Below are 15,735 nucleotides of genomic sequence, written 5' to 3' on the forward strand. Positions count from 1 at the left end.
AAATAATCTTTTAGGGTAGAGATCTAATAGCTGGTTCAAAATATATTATGCCTTTTGGACATAGTTCTAAATTGCCCTGCAGAGTGGTTGAATCAGTTTACCATTCTACCAACCGTGCATTAGTGTCTCATTTTTCCCACATCCCCTCCACCATTTGTCATTTTCCTTTTCTGTCCTATTAGCCAATCTAATAGGCAGAAAGTAGTATCTTAGAATTGTTTTAATTTGCATTTCTTCCATCAATAGTGAGTTAAGACCACTTTTTTTTTCCTCCCCACATGGCTATTTCTAGCTTTGTTTATTTCATCTGAAAATTGTTCCTATCTTTTCATCATTTACTGATTAGGGAATGGCTCTTATCTTCATAAATTTGACTCAGTTCTGTAAAATGAGGCCTTTACCAGAGCAATCTTGCTTCAGATTTTTTTTTCACAGTTACTTTTAAACTGTATTTCCTTCCATTCTGTTTATTTAGTTGATCAGCTGTTGGTGTACATCGGTGGGATGGCCAGTCCTATATACACTATGGGGGGAGGGAAGGCAAGATCTAGTCTCTGCCCCCAGTATGTTTACAATCTAGTTAGATGATTCATAATAAAAATAATAATAGCTAACATTTATACAACGGAGCAAGGCTAATTGAGTGACACAAACACGAAATACAACAAGACCTTCAGAGAATAGGAAAGATCATAGGGACTTGGAAAGTTTCCTAAACCCAGACTAAAGAGTTGATAGGCTGACTCAGTCCCCTTATTCTAGTTATTTATTTTTAATTAAAGCTTTTTATTTTCCAAAAATATGCATTGATAATTTTTCAACGTTGACCCTGGCAAAACCTTGTGTTCCAAATTTTCCCCCTTCCCCCCACTTTCTCCCCTAGATGGAAAATAGCCAATATATATTAAACATGTTAGAAATATATTTTAAATTCAATATAGGTATGCATATTTATGCAACTATCAAAAGGGGGGAAAATGAGAAAGAAAACAAAATGCAAACAAACAACAACAAAAAGAGTGAAAATTCTGTTGTGATCCACACTCAGTTCCTACAGTTCTCTCTCTGGGTGTAGGTGGCTCTCTGTCACAAGATCATTGGAACTGCCCTGAATCACCTCATTGTTGGAAAGAGCCACGTCCATCAGAATTGATTATTGCATAATCCTGTTGTTGCCGTGTACAATGATCTCCTGATTCTGTTCATTTCACTTCCCATAATTCATGTAATTCTCTCCAAGCCTCTCTTCATTCTTCCTGCTGGTCATTTCTTATAGAATAATAATATTCCGTAACATTCATAACCTAGTCAGCCATTCTCCAACTGACTCAGTTCAGCCCCTTTTTAACCAGAATAATAATAGTTAGCATTTGCATATCCCCCACAAGCACTGAACTAAGGACTTTGTACCTACACTATCACCTCATCTGATCCTCATAACCCTAAGGGGTGGCTGCTGTTATTATAATACCCATTTTACAGTTGAGGAAAAAGGCAAATGGGTTAAGGGACTTGACCGGGAGCTAGTCAACACCTGAAGCCAAATTTGAACCCAGACTCTGCCTAATGCTGCCATATCCCCTAAGGGAGGGAACTGATGCCCCGGGAATAATTTCATTTCTCTGACTATAGTTTTATAGAAGCTCAGATAAAGAAGGAAATAACCAGCCCCGAGTCTTGCAATTCTGGAACCTGGACAAAGAAAGAGATTTTAATGTAAATGTTTCTGGGGGAGGGAGAGGATTGAAACTTGAAGGATTAGATGGGGAGTGGGAGTGAGGGGAAAGGCGTTCCAGATGTGGGGACTAATGGAAGCCACAGCCAGCAGGAAACGGGCCTGGCTATTATCCAGACCGGGCCACACTATCCATCCCTGCCCGATTGTAAAAGGCGCTGGGTCTTCTCTGCGGGTCCCAGCCCCTGGGGGGCAGGGATGGAGCCCCGGGCTCAGGATAGCCCCAGAGCCGGAGTTCTCCCTTCCAGGTCCCACATCAGACACCCCCTGACCCGCCAAATGGCTGAGCAGCCCCAAACCAAGCCAATTAAACCACTTCTTCCTTTCTGGGTCTCCAAGCCACCCAAGGATTCTAACACAGAGCCCACAGGCCCAAGGCAAGACTTGATGAGTCATGGGAGGATATTCATACCCTTAAAGTAGCTCTTTCCCAAAAGGGGGGAAATAACAAAAGATGACTCCAGCAGATCGGGTGGAAGGATGGGAGATCATTAAGGGAGGCCCCGCCTCCCTTTATCCCCAGACACCCGGGTCCTTCCGGTATCAGAGGAACCCATTGACATGGAGGTGTTAGAGACTAAATGTGTTACCCTTCCCTGGGGGATTTGCATTTTAAAAGAGGTGCTGGGTGACGGCTATGCTAAATCCTACTGTTGGTGGGCCGGGAGAACCGGTGGGGGAGGAGGGAGGAGAGCACGTGAGTCTGGGGGAAGCTTAGGGTGGACTGAGGGGGAGCTTTTGCAGAGAGTGTCTATTTATGCAGAATATCCCCCAGAAAGGACCTGGGATCGTAGCTATCTGCCCAATGTCACCTAAGCCCGGATCTCCAGAATGTGTCCGATCTCCTCTTGGACCACAGCTTTCTCAGCTCTGGACAGATTGAATCTTCCCTTCCTCTTTCTGCACTTGTCCAGTTTCCTGCTTCTCTCATCTCCTTCAGCTTTTCCTAAACAAACCTTTGAGCATCATCCCCAGCCCAGATGAGACCTCCCCTTCCCGACTACACATTTTGGCTACTCGGGTTCCCCCTCCCTCCCTGGTGTAAAAGAAAACGAGCTAAGCTGGGTTACGCTCTGGGTCCAGAACCCCGTCTCTGGGAAGCAGCCGAGTGGAATTATAGGTTGCCCAGTCCTATCTGACTGACTTCCCTTGGGGTCTTCTGGGCAGAGATGTCAGACTGGTTGGCCATTTCCTTCTCTAGTTCATTTTACAGATGAGGAACTGAGGCAAACGGGGTTAAATGGCTTGCCCGGGGTCACACAGTTAGTGTCTAAGGTAATTTTGAGCAAATAATTTCCTTATTCCAGAGCTTAGACTGTTAAGGTCTCCTTAAATCTACAATCTCATGTTTTCCGGATCAAGGATTGCTCCCTTCTATTTTCAGGAGGTGAGTCCTTAATTCTCCTTCCATCCTTCCCAATGCCTCCTGGTTCAAATGTCAATCCCAAAGTACATTCTAGCTCTAAAATGGGCCTGGCTGGAGATTGGGTTGATCCAGTCCCTTCCAACCAAAAAGCATTTATTATGTGCAAAGTCTCCTTTTGAAAATCACTTCTAGCCCTCAGACATCTCACTGAGGAAGCACAACATACACATTTTGAGGGAAGGAAAAAAGGAAAGACAAAAGCCCTACTGGATTTCTTTTTTACCCCCAGGACCATCCCGTCACTCCTTTAGGCTTCCTCAGGCCCCAACAACTCCAGGAAGCCTTCTAGGGCCTACCAGAGGCCTCCCGGACTTCCCACTCCCAGAAGACTGAAGTATTCCTCCAAAGCCCTTAATTACATACTGTCTTTATTATTCATTCATTCATTGTTGCTCCCTACAAGTTTCCTCACCTGTAAAATAACAGGGTTGGACTAAATGATCCCTAAGGAAGGGGTTGCCTTCTTCCAGCATTCTCAGACTCAGGGTAAATCTTGTTTCTCCAACTAAACTGCCTCTTCCTGTCAAGCAGTGCTCCGTAATTGTTGGTGTTGATTGACATTTTTCTTTTGTACCCACTCCCAGTTTTCTAGTTCTTTGCCCCTTATTCTTTGCAAACTCCTCAACCTCCTGCTCCCCATGCCCAGGACCCTCATCCTGTATTCCCTCCCTTCACCCCCCAAAAAGAAATGCTCAGATAAACTCATTTACACCGAGATGTCAGTGCCTGAGAATAGATTAAATCAGGGTGTATTCTCTGGGGATTTGCATTTTAACAGTGATCAAAATTGGTTGGGATTAGAAAGTTGGAGCTCTGAAAAGGTCCGGCCCACTGCGGGCTCCTGTCCCGAGAAACTTGTTAATGATTACATTGTTCGGGATCGTGAATGGGCAACGCGGCTCGGCCTGGAGCTGGCAGAATCCTGGCTCACCAGTGTGCTTCTTGGGAGACTTGGGGCAATGCTGATTCCCCACACGCTGCTTTAAGGTTCACAAAGGGCCTCCTCTGCTCTCCCCTGGGCCTCTCCACAGCTCTGGGAAGGTTTTGTTCCCTTTTCCGGGATGCAAATCAACTCAAGCTCAGAGAACTGAGGGTGAGGAACACAGTGTATATCAGAAGTAGGATTTGAATCCAAGTCTTTTATATGTGTGTATGTATATGTGCATTTATTTTATTTATTTACTTATTCACTTATTTATTCATCCATTCATTCGTTTGTTTGTTTGTTTATTTGTTGGTGAGACTAAGGCTTTGGGGATACCCTATGTGAATCCCCCTTTTACAGATGAGGAAATCGAACTAGATCTGCCCCAAATCACACAAGATCAAATGTGAATTCAGATCTTCTAGACTCTAGATCCAGTGTTCTATCCACTGTCATGTAGCTAGCTGCCTCAGAATACTTCATACATGTTATTTCAGTTGATTAATTCTATTAGGATTGTGTACCTGCCAAATGCACTAAGACTTTGGGGGCATCCTGTGTGAGTTCCCATTTTACAGATGAGGAAGTTGAGGTTTGGAGAGATCAAGTCACATAGTTAAAAAGAAAAGTGTCAGCACCTAAAACTTAATCTCTAGGTCTATCCGTTTTCTCTTGTTACTTCTAAACCAGCTTTCCCTTTTTTGGGGGGAGAGGGGCGCTCAATAGCTTCATGAGACCCATGGGCTAGGTAACAAATAAGCTAATGGATTTGGAAAAGACTTACATCATTAAATTCAAAGACCCCAGGGGCAGAGGTAAGGGCTCACTGGTCAACAAAAACTGTTGGCAGATCTGGTAAGCAGTCTGGCAGAAGGTGGGCAGTCTGCGGACCACGGTGTCCCCCCACAAGGGAAACCCCAAATGGACACATGTCCTAGATCATGGAAAGTGACATTCTAAACAAACCAGAGGGACAAGGGAGAAGTTACCATTCAAGGAATATGAAGAAGCTCCTCAGCTAATTAATGCTTTTTCCCACCAAACTAGTGCTCCTGATCATCTCCAACTCTAAAATCTGATAACTTATGCAAACAGAAAGTAGAAAATTAAGGATAAACTAGTACACCAGAAAGAGCGCTGAATATGGAGACAGAATACCCGAATTTAGATACTTTTGTAACACTGAGCCAGTCTTAACTTTTCTCTGGGTTGCCCAGGTTTGTTTTTTTTAAAATAGCATTTTATTTTTCCAAATAAATGACAGATAGTTTTCAACATTCGCCTTTGCAAAACCTTATGTTCTAAATGTCTCTCCCTCTCCCCCTAGACAGCAAACAATCTGATATAGTTAAACATGTGCAATTCTTCTAAACATATTTCCACATTTGTCATCTTGCATAACAAAAATCAGATTAAAAAGGGGAAAAAACATGAAAAAGAAAAAAAAAAAAACAAACAACAACCATCACAAAAAGATGAAAATACTGTCCACATTCAGTTCCCATAGCCCTCTGTGGATGCAGATGGCTCTCTCCACTGGAACAGGCCTGAATGATCTCATTGTTGAAGAGAGCCACGGCCGTCAGAATTGATCATTGTATAATCTTTTTGTGGCCGTATACAATAATCTCTTGGTTCTGCCCATTTCACTCAGCATCAGTTCATATCTCTCAGGATCTCTCTAAAATCACCCTGTTGGTCATTTCTTACTGAACAATAATATTTCATAACATTCATATGCCACAATTTATTCAGCCATTCTCCACTCAGTTCCCAGTTTCTGGCCACTACACAGAGACTTGCCACAAACATTCTTGCACACGTGGGTGCAAAGTTTTTATCTGTAAAATACAGAGGTTCAAGAACATCAGAGGTTTCTTCCTCCTCGAATCAATGATCCCAAGAATTTTTGGAAGAGTTTTACAGAAAGGTCGTCATTCCTCCTCAGACCTGGCCACAGAGAGCTGCCCTTTCCCTACCATCCTTCCAGCACCGGGCTGGGGCCGTCCCACCTGCAGACACTGCCCATCCCTCTCTGAGCCCCAGCGACACCGAGCTCCATCCCCAGGTGCTTGGTCCCTTTCTGCAGCATCCCCCACAACGCGGAGCACGGGTCTGGGTGTGTACTGTAGCCCTTCCACAAATATTTGCTGATCAGCTCGGTGATTGAAAAGGGTGGTTCAGAGGTTAGATCTTTGCACTGGTTTCTCTGCTTTTAGAGACACAGACTAAATGGATAATTATTGTTTAGTTGTTTTCAGCCCTGATTCTTGGTGACCCCTTTTGTAGATTTTTTTTGGGCAAAGATACAGGAATAGTTTACTATTACAGATAGGAAACGGAGGCAGCAAACAGAGTTAAGTGATGTGCCCAAGGTCACACAGCTAGTGAGTGTGTGGGGCCAGATTTGAAGTCAGAGCATCCTGATCCGCTGCATCCCCTAGTGAATAAGTGAATATGGTATAGGACGGCATTTGTTCCCATAAACCTTTAAGCCTGGGACAGTTGTGAACAATTCTTTAGTTGGCAATTCAACTTGGAATTTTTAATATGGACAGAGAAAGATGGAAGGGAGAGAGAGACAGAGAAAGGGAGAGAGGGAGGGAGAGAAAGAGAGAGAGAAAGAGAGAGGTGGAGGAAGGGAGGAAGAGAGGGAGGGAGGGAGGGAGAGAGAGAGAGAGAAAATAGATAAATGATGGATGGACAGACAGAAATAAAAAGACATATGGGCAGAAATAGGTAGACAGACAGACGGATGCAAGGGTATGCTAGAGCCAACCCATACTAGAAAGCTGGCAATTAAAATTTCAACAAGAGCATTTATTCCTTAGAATTCATCAATTTACCAATTGGGGCTTGATTTATTGCTTTGTTGATTGTCTAGATTTCAGAAAGCAATGGAGAAAATATTAAGACTGCCAATTAAACTTAGAAATATATTATGTACTCTACTGGGTTAATTGACATCTGGGGAAGGAGATTGGGGGAAAAAATTGGAATACAAAGTTTTGCAAGGGTCAATGTTGAAAAACTATCCGTGCATATTTTTGGAAAATAAAAACTTTAAAATAAATAAAAAGAAATGTTATGTACGTTCCTCCCCCCCACCAGAGAACTGGTTGTTAAACATTTACCAGCATACTGCTAGAGATGCCAGAGCATTTATTAGGTACTTATACAGTGCTGGTCACTATGTTAGCTTATCAGTACTAGGATGAACAACAATAATAGTAATAATAATAATAACTGACACTCATGTAGGGCTCTAAGACTTGAAAGCACTTTGCATCCATCATCTCCCTTGAGTCCCCCATTAACCCCAAAGGGCTACAGTATGGTTCCCATTCTATAAATTAGGAACTGAGATTTCAGAAAAGTGAAAGCTTTTCCCTCCTGTTCACACAGTATCAGAAGCTGCTCTCTGGCTCTTGGAACTCAATCTGGAGTTTCACCATGCACCAAGTTCCAGCTCAAACTGGTGGTAAAAACATCACCTTCCTTAGTGCAGAGGGCCACCCATCCCTGCATTTTCTCCTCCTGGCCACAGTTTGTGCCTAATTATGGGATGCTGCTCGTGCTCACCTCTCAGAATCAGAAGGTCCCCTTAGAATGAAGTTCGTCGGGCACCTAAGCCCAGTCCTTTTCTGCTTCCCATTTCTTGGCCCCTTCTTCAAATCTCTTCTATATTTACTTATGTCTGCATGCTAATTCCCCCAGCAGAAGGCAACTTCTTGGTGCACATCTTACTTTGGTTTATCTGGTGGCCAGGTCCTAGCAAGCTCCTCAGCACGTTGGAGTACTAGATAAATGCTTGTTGATTGGGAATCAGAGGGGGGAAAATTTCTCTCTCTCTATGTATGTGTATATATATATATATATATATATATATATATATATATATATATATGGAGAGAGAGAGAGAGAAAGGAAGGGAAAGAGGGAGAAGAGAGAAAGAAAAGGAGGAATACACACATTATATATATATATATGTGTGTGTGTATATATATATCTATCTATATATAAATATAGATATATATAAAGAGAGCCATATGTGTATGTGTGTGTGTGCATGTATGTATGGGAAGATAAAGAAATAGAGCAAGAGAATGCAAAAGAGAGAACAAGTGAGAATGAGAGAAAGAGATATGTATACGTATTGTATATAAAAACAGAGAGACGCAGAAAGAGATGGGGGAGAGACAGACAGCCAGACATACACAGAGACAGAGTTTTGTAGGGAGCTGGAAGATTAGGGTACCAGATGCTTGGGAGAGAGATACACAGAAAAAATAACGAGGAGAGAATGAATTCATTTCTGAAGTGATCTGAAGCCCAGAACTGGTTCAGGGATTAGGCAATATCAGGTCCTGGAGGAGAGGAAGGACTGATTTATGGGGGAGAGGAAATCCGAGGCCTAAGAAGGAAGACAGAACTGGGGTCTGGAGCGAGGATGCTGCCCGGAGCAAGACCTCCTAAGGGTGAGTTAAGTCAAAAGAGAGAATTAGTTTCTGAATAGGGAGGAGGGGGGGGAATCAGGGCCGGCAGAGCTGGACAATAAAGATACATAGCTGGTGGGTGAGAGGCAATTCAACATGCTAGGCCCAAATCCAGGCCCCCCAAATAAGAGGACCAGAAAAAGAGAACGGGTCTCCAGAGGGCTGGAAATTCCCAGACTTGGGCAGAAAGCAGGCTGAGATGTGGGTCCCAGAAGGCAGGGGGAAAGTAGATTGGGAGAAATGAGAGATCAGTGTCCAAAGAGAGAAAGGAAGGCTGGCAAAAGAAATCACATCTGAGAAATAAGAAATCCCACAAAGAGGGAACTAGGAGAGGTCCTACAAGGAAAGGAGAACCAGGAAAAGGGAGATGTGATTTCTGGGGGACTGGGGGATGCTGAGAGGGAAGGGGAGTTAGGCTGAGGAGGGAAAAAAAGAAACATTATTTAGAGGAAGAAAGAAGGGGAAACAAGATACAACTTGGACATAGGGCAAGGTCTGGGGACACTCAAAAACTTTCTGGGCTGGAATCCATGTCCCAAAAGGGTGAAGGAATTGGGAAAGAGGTTATTAAAGGCAGTTATTAAAGAGGTTTTCGACAGAGAAAAAAAATCAACTCCAAAGTGGATTTTAAGTGAGATGACATGAATTTGAATCCTTCCCTTGCTATCCAGTAACTGTGTGACCTGTGCAAAGGTCCTTTCTTAGCCTTAGTTTCCTATTCCTATACCAAGCTAGACAATTCTTGTCTAGTTCTAAGTCATTGAAGAGGATTAAAAAAAAGTATTCTATGAAAAAGCCAAAGGGGACTGTGGGGAAAGAGGGAATTGTTGGAGATGGAAGGCAGAGTAACTGGCTATTATTACTTTTTTTTTTAAAAAAAACTTGAGAATGATAGAACTTTAGAATTTTAAGAGACTTAAGAGATTATGAATTAACTTTTCACGTGGATCTTCCTCCTGGGTTTGCCTAGGTTATAAGTGACATGAAGGCAGGGGCCATATGTCATACTTCTCCCGTGATCCTGCCTGCTTACCTAGCAAAAGACTGAATAGTACAAACAGAATCAGGAAATGACCTTGGATCAGAAGATCACTCAGTCCAGGGGCTCCTAACTCGGTGTCCCCAATCTCGTTTTTTAAAATAATATTTTGATAACTGTATTCAATAGGATTGATTTCCTTTGTAATCCTATGTATTTAATTTTGTTTAAAAACATTCTTTTGAGAGGGTCTTCACTGGACTGCCTGAGGGGTCTCTGACACAAGAATCCAAAGTCAATTACTCTACAGATTATATAACTGAAAGCCAGATGGGTAAGGGTCCCATCATTAGATAGATTTCAATAATAAACAAATTTATTGACTGCTTGAATTAGTTCAATTATCTAATTTTACAGGTAAGGAAACTGAGATCCAGAAAAGTAAATGAATCCTCTCAAAATCATAGTTATTAGTCAGTAGAAGACTGGAATCCATATTCTGATTTTTTTTTTTAAATCACACTACATCCTAGCCTTAGTTTTCTAAAGGAAACTTTTAGGGCCTGACCTGCCCTTTGAAACTTCTGGGGCCAATTCGAGAAGATGCTCTGTCTGCAGGAATTCCTTTTTTGGACTAAACATGCTCAAATACTAAGGAATGAGCCGACTTCTTTCCCCCTTGCCTTTGGACGAGCTTTAGAATTTTGAATTCTTTAATCTACAAATTTTTCCATTTTCTCTTAAGTCCACAGCATAGCAGAGAAAAAGCCCGTTGGGTAGCTGAGGGTCAGGACACCTGTAAATTTGGACACGGTTGCCTTAACTCTAAAAGGAAAGAGTTGGATCAGTCAACCACTATGCTCTGAAATTCATTTTTAAGGGAAAAAACAACAACAAAAACAAAAAACAAACCATGGACCATCAGAGCTATTTGGAAATAGGCTGAATCCAAAGTTAATTCCCTTCCTCCCACCTTGGAAGGTCTTCTGACAAAGCCTGGATGAGAACCACTTGTTGGATCTGTAATAGAGGGGATTTTTAGTCAAGTTTCCCCCATCTCGAGTTAGGAGTGCTTAGCATAGCGCCTGTCACACAGTAGGTGCTTAAAACTATTTCCTGTCTGAAAAAGCACTTATTAAGTGCTTGTTGTGTTCGAGGCACTGTTCAGGCAAACCCTTGATGTCCATTCGAAAGCTGAGATTCAGTGAGTTCAGGGCTAAATACAGAGTAGATACTTTATGGAACTAATTAGAATTGGAGTAAGTAGCAGCCAGTAACCATCTGGTAACACAGGACCTCTGTATTTACATTTCAGTACATCTATTCTAAAGGTACCCCCATCTCTCTCTAGGTTATTAGCCATGGAAGGGGGGTGGGTGGGAGGTGGGGAAGGATCAAGGTTTCAAATTACTCTGCAGTTCCTTCTCAAGTGGTCCTGGGCTTAGAAATTATTCAGAAAGCAACTTCCCCTCCCCCAGGAACAGAGCCGAGATTTATTAAGGTAAGTCACTCTGCCTGCATTTCAAAGACACATGGCTGGATTCCCTCTTGGCCTTCCCATAAAACCCCCACTGTGCCCCAGCTTGGGAGAAGCCCCGCTTCTCTTCCCCAACCACCAACGGGCCGTCTCAGCTCCAGACCACTTGTAAGAGGAAGGGGAAAATTCTCCTTTTCCAGCCCAGGCTTCTCATGAATCCTGCATTTCATCGAAGAATTACCAGGCTAGATATTTTGCTTGAAAATAATTTTAATGAACCGGAAATGGGAAGCTTTAATAAATGGAAAACAGAAAAGGAGAAGAAAAAAAAAAAAAAACTTTCCAAGGCCACAGCTGGGAAACACTCACTTTTTAAAAATTCCACACAGTTCCTTGGGCCAGCTAAGCCCCCGCACAAGAGCCGAATTGTCAGAGGAATCCACAACTAAAGCAAAGCTTATTTTTAGAGAAATATTTCAGTCCCTTTCGGGGAGCGAATGTGCTTTCATGTCTCTCAAGTCTTTACTATCTTTTCTTCCATTTCAGAACTGCTTCCCACTGATCTCCCCCCCCTCCCCGCCCCCCCAGAACACAAGGCCTTCCATTTGATGAGAGATATTTCTACTCTGCCAAGATGAAAATAAATCCCCCCCTCTTTCCCCTTCCTACTTTTTTAGGGAAAAAAAAAAAAAAAAAAAAGAATGAATTGTTCCCTGTAATGTCAGCAGAGAAAGCCACTGCTCTGTGTCTGGGGCGGGTCTCTCCCGAGCCTCGGAGGAGAGAAAGCCACTGCTCTGTGTCTGGGGTGGGTCTCTCCCGAGCCTCCGAGCTGGTTTACCGAGGTGATGCAGACCCGGGCCTGAGCAGGCAGGGCAGGGCTGGGCTCTGCACTAGGGTTAGAGGGTTTGGTTAAGCAGGCTGCTTCCTTCTCTCTGCCCCACCCCACAGGAAACTCGTTTCTTCTTTTCTTTCTTTCTTTTTTTAAACAGCTCTGGCTGACATTTCCTGGTTTTGAAAGAAGTTTTTACAATTAAGAAATGACTACAAAATGGAACGTCCTCTCCTGCGTATGTGCCCGCACCCGCTCTCTCTCACACACTCTCTCGGCCTCTCTCAGTTTCATGGCTCCCGACTTCAAGGTTGCTTGGGAACTGCGGGCAGATCGGTGCTGGGGAGTGAGGTTGGGAGAACTGGTCAGACCAGGTTTTCCAACTAAGCAGAAAGCGCCAGGGGTGGGCCCTGGAGTCCCGCCGCTTCCTCCTCCGGCTCTCGGGTCCCGGGCCGGCCCTGCCCCCGGGCCCAAGTCCGGCTCCTGGCATCCCTCCGGGGCTCCCCGCGAGAGCCGGGCCCTACAGGAGGTGCCCCGGGCCCCGGCTTCTCCGGCAGCCACGGCTCGGCACAACGCGGAGGGCAGGGGGTGGCGGGGCACGAGGCAGACGGCCAATCGACAAGCATTTAAAGTGGGCTGGGCATTGGACTACTCACTGGGGCTACAAAAAACGGGAGAAATGCCGCGCCCCAGCTCTTGGGGTCTCGGGCTGGTGGGAGAGAGAATGCAAGTGAGGGTGTCAGAGATGGGCGCGGGCCTGGAGGTACACATAGGCACCACCCACACAGGGTGATACAGGAGACCTTGCTGCCCCCCAAACACCTTCCCCAGCCGTTTCTCCCGGCCCCTTCCCTTGGCGGAGATACAAAGCTCGGGCGGACGCACCCAAACCTCCCCGTCCAGGAGAGTCGGGGCCGCGGCCCCGCGCCGGGCCGGGGAGGGGAGGTCCCGCCCGCGGTAGGTGAGCCTGACCCCAGCCCCCATCAATCATCGGGCCCAGCCTCCGAGGGCCCCAGCCCTCACCCTAACTGCAGCGGCCCCGCCCCCCTAGAGACCAAACTTCCAGCGCAAAGAAAATCCAGGAAGTCGGAGTTCCCGTCCCTACTTAGCACTTGCCACCTAAAACCTGGCTCTGGGAGTAAACAAACGTTTCCCCGGCCCGGGCGCGAACACGTAGGCAGCTTTCCTGCCCGCTCCCGCGGCCGGCGCTTCCCTGCTCCTCAACGCGGGGGCTCTGCCAGCCCGGGCCCCGGGCCCCGGGCCCGGCCCAGGCCGGCCGCCCCGCGAGCTCGGGGAACGGGGGGGCGGCCCCGGGCGAGCTGCGGCAGCGCCGGCCGGGCCTGGGGCTCCGGGGCTCGGCCTGCCTGCTCAGGGGCTTTTTTTGTCCCTTCTCTCCACACAGTCAGAGGGGAGGGATGGAAACTAAGTCCATGCGGCATACACCCTTTATCTGAAAGTCTCTGCCTTTTAAAAGCTGCCTGAGAAATACACTGATTAAGGAAAAAAAAAAAGGTCCATCCCTAATGCCCCTATTAGCAGGGTCCAAACAACATCCCATTCTGTGCTCGTTTTCACAAATGACGGCAGGAATTTTATCTCGGGTGTAATGCCTCTGCCTGGGTGGGAGCCAGGTTGGCTTCGGTTACTCCAGAGACACCAACGTGAGAATCGTGACTTATCCCAGTCGGTTCAACTTTTACTTTGGGTATTATCATTATTATTATTTTAAATTCCAAGAGTCCTGCTTTCAAATTCCCAGAGGCCTCTGTTCACACACAAAAAAGTGTTTTTTAGCAAAAGGAGAGACTGAACTTCCACGGTCATTCAAGTTCCCGGAGGAAGACAATGTATTGTTATGGAGATTACATTGATCTTGTTGGAAATGGCCATTCATTTCTGAATAGTCTGCCCTGCTTTATATGTTCCAAGAGGTTCTACAGTAAAAGGCTTCTTGCAGCCTCGACAATTACACTTTCAACTAATTTTTTAAAATTACTGTGACCGAAGGCAGGCAGGCAGGCACACACACACACACACACTCAAAATTCAGCATTTTAACCTTTTGATCAAATTTACTTGGGGAGGAGGGAGGGAAGAGGTGGTGGTGGGGAGGGGGAAGCTTTGACCTAAGGAGGAAAACAAGTCTTTCCAAAAGCCCATAGGCATAAATAACAACCTGTATTAAACTGCTTATCCCTTACAATAAGGGGCCAACAGCAGGAAGCTGTTTCAGGTCTGTGCTCCAATCTTCCCTTCCCCCTCTTCAAACCGATGCACACAGCAAGAGACTAGTCATCTGGGAGAACTCTGAAATTGTTATCCAGCCTATTCTGGCAGGATGTTCAGCACAAGCGCTCTTGCACACACGAAACCCACTTGAATTAACACACCAGTGCAATCATCTTTAATGTGAAACAGCTGTTTGACAACTTTCAGGATTCTTAAGGCTTCATATCTGTACCCCAAAGACCCAAACTCAGCGGTGAGTCACAGTATGAATCGACTTAATAAAGGTCTACAGAGGAGATAAAAAGTCCAGCTGCTTCAGAAAATAAGAAAACAACCAATTTTAAATCTCCCTCACCAATTTCTTGGGGGGAAAAAAGTATCAGAATAGGAAGAATTGTAAAAGCAAAACAAAAATAATTTTGATATCTAATGTTCAAAAGTTTTTTTCTTTTAAACGATAGTTTCTTCCCCCCCTTTAACCATTACTGCTTTACTTAATTGATAATTGATGGACTGAGCTATATCATCAATTGCATTCTGATGGATTTGGAGAAGTGGAAACTGCTTTCATAGCTACCAATTCTTTTCCTACAACTCGAGTGCTTACTCTCAGAGGAAGCTACGTGGGCAAACAAACCCCACCCAGAGATAAGTTTAACTTGTTTAACCTTCCCTTAGGTCCCCCCTCCCCCAATCCCCACAATTCCTTACATCACTTTTGTTTCCAAAAGGTCCTGGCCCCAACATTCTACCTCCTATTGAAGGGTGAAGGTGGTTGAGCAGCCCCCAACTTGAAGTCTGTCATCAGGCTGACAAAGGGATTCCCAGAAATTCCCATAATGCCAAATCCCTGAGGTCCTGTTGAGAGGCTGATTTACTAAATTGTGAACAGCTCTGAAACCTCCAGCGTGTCACGTGGTGGCCTGAATCATAGGAAACCCCACCCCCTTCCTTTCCTCCCCTCCTCCCGACTGCACCTTATCCACAGCAATGCAGACACTTAATTCCAAGTCACCTAATTCCTCTAGACTAACATTACCCAGATCTGCAAGGTCTGCCTTTTCTGGGACACTCAACTCTTTTTATAAACAAGGCAGATGGATTAGAGAAAAGAATAATTTATTTCTTCTTCCTATGTATATTACAGATATATATGTGTATGTAACTTTAATTTTGAGAAATCTAGGAAAGCAATCTTCATAAAACTTTTTACCAAGCCCTCATCTTAATTAAATATGAGCACTTAATAAGCAGCTTTGTGGCAACCAAAACAAAGAGCCTGAGAATCTCTCTTCCCAGCCTGAAGAGGAAGCTAACTGTTTGTATATGTTTAAGATAAAGAGATGGGGAAGGAGGGGGGGGCAAGCATAGGCATTTAAGAGCCTTCTGGAGCCTACTGGGTTTTTGCAGCTTCTCAATCACTTCTGAAGAAAGAAATTAAGTGTGCCAGCCTAAGTTAGTTGATCACCATCAAGACACTAAGCAACAGGGTAAAGAAACCACCACTTTATGAACACTGGCATTCAAATAATATTTTTTTTTTCCAAAAATTTTATTGGGGGAAAACTACAAAACATTTACAGTACAAAGTTTACAGTCACACAATTTGTAGTGAACTGGCTCCCCAAAATATATTACA

The sequence above is a fragment of the Sarcophilus harrisii genome, chromosome 2 (genome assembly GCF_902635505.1).
Source record: "Sarcophilus harrisii chromosome 2, mSarHar1.11, whole genome shotgun sequence".
In the NCBI taxonomy this organism is placed as follows: domain Eukaryota; kingdom Metazoa; phylum Chordata; class Mammalia; order Dasyuromorphia; family Dasyuridae; genus Sarcophilus; species Sarcophilus harrisii.